The sequence below is a fragment of the Lynx rufus genome, unplaced genomic scaffold (assembly GCF_022079265.1).
Source record: "Lynx rufus isolate CCGP_SWC_20201006 ecotype Redwood Valley unplaced genomic scaffold, mLynRuf1.p SCAF_20, whole genome shotgun sequence".
NCBI lineage: Eukaryota > Metazoa > Chordata > Mammalia > Carnivora > Felidae > Lynx > Lynx rufus.
The window spans coordinates 21,165,794-21,172,150 of NW_025814835.1; positions in this window are offsets into that span (position 1 = coordinate 21,165,794).

Below are 6,357 nucleotides of genomic sequence, written 5' to 3' on the forward strand. Positions count from 1 at the left end.
GGTGTGTCTGGGGTGTGCCACTTTGAGGGGTGTGCTGGAGGAGACCGAACGTTCCCCCTGTGGGCGAAATGGGGAGCCACCGGAGTGTCTGAGGAAAGAATGACACGATCTTACTTAAAAAAGGATCCCTCTGACTACTTTGTTAAGAATAGACTGAAATGGGGTGCAAAGGCAGAAAGAAAGCCAAGTTAAGAAGCTCCTGAAGCAAGACAGGAGAAAAATGATAGTGGCTCAGACCAAGGTGGTAGCAGTGGAGGTGGTGAGAACTGGTCAGATCCCGGATTTGCTGACAGAGGGGATGGAGGGTGTGAGACAGAGAGGAGGCAAGGGTGACCCTGAGGGTCTTGGCCTGAGTAATCGGACGGTTAGGGTTGGCCATTAACCAAGATGAAAAGGGCTCAGGTGGAGTTGATTTAGGAGAGACCATCAGGAATCCACTTTTGGTCGATGTTTATTAGACAAGCAAGTGGAAATGTCAAGTGGACAGTTGCATATTAGAGTCTAGAGTTGGGGAGGGAGGGTCTAAAGGACCACCTGAGCTGTAACTTCAAAATCTGAGTTGACTTCTTTCCAAGGAATATTCCCTGCCTTTGAGGCCAAAAGAATAAGTTGTAAGAGTGGTGATACATCCAATTGGTTTTCTTGATACTTCATTAGCATTTGAAGTTGACAAATTCAGACAGCCATTGACTTTATCTCTGTATAGCACATGAAGATGAATGAATTTGACTAGTAGTAAAAAGATGATCTACAGTATTACCGAGCTACTATTATAAATTTTATGTTGCAAAGGGACCCGGAAAAATTCTTTATAAAATCAATTGCCCAAACGTGAATGGATCAAAACCTTTGTGTTGTTTCATCTAAGCTATGTTCTAATGCAGTTTAAATCTCCCTCAAAAAAAGTCATTTACCTATTTTATAAAGTATTATTTCATTTCTCATGGACAAGCTCACTAGAAGAGGGGAAATAATCGTGAACACATTACCAGCCAACCAAACCATCCCTTTATCAAAACTGATACTCTTCCCATACCATGTCCCTCCACTGCTCCCTCCTGAATTGGAGAGGAAAGTGAGTCCTGTTTGGAAAAGCATTGCTGTGGAATCTACCCCAGCTGGTGTAATGGGAACCTACTACTCTCCTGCTAACTGGGGGACTGGGCTGGAATGGTTTGGAGACAGGAAGAGAGTGTTAAAAGAAAAGATACTGCAGGGGCAGAGTGCACTGACCCTGACCTCCTCTCTTTGTAGCTCTCAGTTCTTCCTGTTATTGAAACCCAAGCTCAGCTGCTCTTCACTAGAAAACCAACAGAAACAAGTATTGGTTAGAAAGGAAATGTTGCTTTATTCAGGAAGCTGGCAACCTGGGAAGATGGACGACTAATGTCTGAAGACCATCGCCAAAGTCCCAGACCAAGCAGGAATTGTTTAACGGGGAGGCACAGGGAAGTGGTGAAGGTCAACGTGCAGGGTAAGCATTTGATCTCAAGCACACTTACTGATATCTGGGATGGCTGTTTTCTAGTGCGGTCACGTCTGATCTTCTGGGAACACCTGGTTCCTTGCTTCCCCAGGATCAGTGTTTGGTTGAAACCTCAAAGAGGCTACAAGTAGTAGAAACTATAAGCTAACAGGCACAGGTTAATGAGTTAGAGATATTCAGCCCTTAGGCTGCTTGGAACACAGTTACATCCAGATAACTATGTAGAGCTGAAAAAGCAGGGACAACCTCAGCCATCAAAGGCCACCACGAGAGTCACTCTATGTACATGTCATGGCTGTCCACACCGAATCAAGGAGGTGATACATAAAAGCCAATGGCTAATCTGAAGAGAAATGAAAGAAAAAATTAAGAAGCATAAAAATTAAGGAAAGGAGCCACAATACAAATGAGTTTCACAAAATATAAAGCTGAGCAAAAGAAGTCAGGTACAAAAAGGCACATATAGTATGATTCCATTTACGTAAAGTTCAAAAATAGGCACAAATACCTATCATATTGGGGGCAGCGACTGAAGTTGCCGTCACTAAAGCACTTGATTGAGCTGCTGTTGGATGGGCATGTCCAGTTTGCAGAAATCCATCAAGCTGTAAACTTAGGATGTGTACAGTTTTCTCCATGTATGCTACATTTCAGGAAGTTAAAAGTTAAAAACCTAAGGGGTGGTAGCAAAAAATACAGGCTGAAGTAGACCATGGCTGATTAGAAAAGTATCCCATCCAAAAGCAAATACTTTAGGGAGCACATTCAAGGTATCTCATCGGAAGAAAGACCTCTGCTCCAGCCCTTGATCAAGTCAGGAAATTTAAATTTTTTTTAAATGTTCACTTATTTCTGAGAGAGAGAGGAGGAGAGGGGCAGGCAAAGGGAGACAGAAGATCTGAAACGGGCTCCATGCTGACAGCAGTGAGCCCCAAATGGGGCTCAAATTCAAGAACCATGAGATCATGACCTGAGCTGAAGTCCGACGCTTAGCCGACTGAGCCACCCACATGCCCCAAGTCAGGAAGTTTTAAAACAAACACTAGACTCATACTTTTCCCTTTTGTGTGTTCCTGCTTCTCTCTGTCCTGTGGCTGTCTGTATGTTAAGAATTTTTTCCCTCACCCAGGCCAGGTGGGAGATCTATACTATAAACCTGGAAGCCCATCTCCAATTGCTTATTTTATAAGATAGAAGAACAGCTCATCCTGGCTAACAGTAATTTTTTCGTCTCAGCTTTTACTGTCTATAACTCCTTATGCGCAGAGACAAATAGTCTACAAGGATAATATCATCTGAACAGTGCTAAAACTCCACAATACTAGTAACCATTCTATTTTTCATTTAATTTATTCCTTATGGTACTAACACCTACAACACTCTGCATCCTTAATACCAAAACAAAAACAAATTTAAAACTCTGCCTCTTAGCTGCTCAGTTTCCCAAAAAGAGGGACAAAAACAAACTAAAACAGCGGTGGTTACTAATTGCTTTCTATTTTTGGGGGGGTGATCATTTAGATTTTTTTAAATCTTGTCATTGTCCTGACATCCAAAGTGGGCTTTTGGATGTGTGCTAATTCCCTTTCTGACATTGTGTGAGTCCAGGGCCCCCTCACTACTGCCAGTCTGGTACAATACCCAGTCTGGTACAATACCATTTAGCCTGCACACCACAGTTCACTTCTTTTCAGTTGGAGCTACTCCGCCCTCTGAACCAAGGAAAAGTCTGAATACATCAGGCTAAAATAATAATCATGGATTTATTGCAGCAGGATGAAGTTGGGCATTACTGAACCAAGATAAGAGATCTGAAAGACACCTGTCGAGGCCATTTGGGGTTTCTTGTTAATATTATAAAAAAAAACAAAACAGATCAAAACAGTCTTATCTGGATGTTTAAACTTCAAAGACTAGAATGAAGCCTCACACCCCACCCCCCCAAAAGCAGGGGCAAAGAAATTTTATGAGAGTCTTGAAAAATCTGAGAACAAATGACTAAGGTTAAGATCCTGGAATGGGAATCACCAAGGGGATTGTATTTTGCCTTCTCTGGAAATAACAGAACTAAGATAGATTTGCTTCTCTAACTTTTTTCATATCTGTTACTATGGACTTCTGAATATAATCTGAATGAATAAACATTCTTTGAATCCTCATGATAAGGGCTGACTTTATCCAGGGAAGGGTTCAGAAGGGAAGAGAAGTACATAACTGAATAAGAAACACATAAATTACTAATTTTCAATATCTTACCACAGTGCTAAGCACATAGTAAAGGCACAGTTTTTTAAAATAAGCAAGAATCTCATAAAAATAAGCATTAAGTAATATTTTATTATTCCACCTACAGGAGGCACCTAGAATAGACAAATCCTTATAGACTGATAATAGAGGTTACTGGAGCTGGAGGGAGAGAGGAAGGCAGAATTAGTATTTTTTAATTTTTTTAAATGTTTTTTTTATTTGAGAGAGAGAGAGAGAGAGAGACAGAATGTGAGCAGGGGAGGGGCAGAGAGCAAGGAATCAGAGAATCTCAAGCAGATTCCACACTGTCAGCACAGAGCCCCGACGCAGGGCTCAGGCTCACCAACCACAAAATCATAAGCTGAAGTTAGATGCCTAACCGACTGAGCCACCCAGGCGCCCCGAGTTAGTATTTAATGGGGACAGTTGCTGTTTGGGATGATGACGAAGTTCTGGAGATGGTAATAATGGGTGCGTAACAATGTGAATGTACTTAATGCCATTGAATTTTACACTTAAAAATGGCTAAATGGTAAATTTTACCTTTTGTATATTCTATCACAATTTAAAATTTTTCTTAATAAAAATTTAAAATAGAACACAAGCAGTGAGCATTTGGCTAGATAAGGATAGTGACCTGTGATCTCAGGAGGCTCTGACCACCTCCTCGATGGAAGTAGCTGGAAGCTGGGCATCTGGTGGGTGGGAGGGAGGCCCACATAGGAGAAGTTCTGGCATCAGGGGCTGCCTATATGTGGATAATAGAAGGCGCCTCTCCCGCTTGTAGATGGTGTAATATTTTCTACTATAAAGTTCTGCTTCATGTCGAGGAATCCTTCATACATTTGAGGATAGTAACCAAAAAATAAAAAATAAAAAAAACACTACACAGGATGAAGGGTAGGGGGGCTCAAAAGTTCTGGACTTCGTTGCAGTGTGGGTGAAGTACCCTTCTCAGGACTTAGTTTCCATCTCTGCAAACTAAAGTAATGAGACCAAATGATACATGGCCTCTACCAGCTTTATGATTTCTTTTCCTCAAACAGTGCCAACATAAATATAATAAAGAATACAGGTGCCCAACTCCTTAGCCATCCCTGTTCTTTTCTGAACTTTCAAGTGTCTTCCTCTTCTTTTCAAAGGAAGAGTGATCCAAAATGAACATACCAGTTTCATAAAACTATCATGAGTGCAGACTATGTAGGAGATACCACTTGTAACTTCTAATTATAGCACAAAATCACCGTGGCTTTTATTCTGAGGCTTTCTTTTTTAGTTTTTTTTTAATTCCAGTATAGTTACCTACAGTGTTATATTAGTGTTGTGTGTACAGTATAGTGATTCAACAATTCCATCACCCAGTGCTCGTCACAAGTGCCCTCCTTAATCCCCATCACCTATTTACTTTTTTACATCATACACAAAAGTAAATTCAAAATAGACTAAAGACCTAAATGTGAGACCTGAAACCATACAAATCCTAGAAGAGAGCTCAAGCAGTAATGTTTCTGACATCAGCCATAGCAACGTTTTCCCTCTGGAGGCAAGGGAAATAAAAGCAAAGACAAACTATTGGGACTACATCAAAATAAAAAGCTTCTGCACAGAGAAGGAAACAATCAACAGAACTAAAAGGCCACCTACTGAATGGGAGAAGGTATTTGCAAATGACCTATTCGATAAAGGGTTAGTATCCAAACTATGTAAAGATCTCTTTTAGTTTTCTACTTTTTTTTTTAAATTTAATTATTTGTTTTGAGAGTGAGAGTGCACGTGAGTGCATGTGAGCAGAGGAGGGGTAGAGAGAAAGGAGAAACGGAATCCCAAGCAGGTGCTGTGCTGTCAGTGCAGAGCGGGTAGAGTCCCTCCAGGAGTGAGATCAAGACGTGAGCCGAAATCAAGAGTCAGACGCTTCACCAAATGAGCCACTCAGGTGCCCCTTTTATAGTTTTTTAAAGCAATGATATTATACTGCCGAATCATTTTCAACCATTGAGAAAATAGACTCATTGGGAATCAAGTTGTATAGTAACATTTAATCATTTTCCTTTTCCTTAATCAGTTGGGTGATAAAAAGCAGCCTGATTGCTTTTCAATAGGGAAGGGGTGAGAGTATGAACAAAGAAACTTTTTATAACTACCTTTCACTATTTAGAAGCAATAAGGAACATTTGGGGTTGTTTACCTAACCTGTAGTTCCTCTATTCAAAATAATTCATTCTATTCAGTTATTCAAAGTGCTGTTAAAAAGAAAGTTCTTTTGAAAGATTTTTTAAAACAGCTAAGAACAATTCATACCATTTCAAATGAACCTACTGTGTCTATAATAGACTATATATATAAAATGGTTAAAGGTGAGTTTGGTTTTAAAAGAAGTATTCAAAGGTCTGGGGTTTGCCCGAATGATGCCAAATAATCAGTCTGATCTAGCAATTCACTCTTTAATCTACTGATTTGATAATAAAGTTGATATACCAAAAAGCCTAAAAGCACTTGAGTGTAAATGGATTAAGTTACCCTAGAGAATAAAATGGCATAACTAGAAATCGGCATCCCAAGGAGGGATGAAGGACTGAAATGAGAGCAACAAAATAGAAGAACACATCCCCCCATAAAATAACATA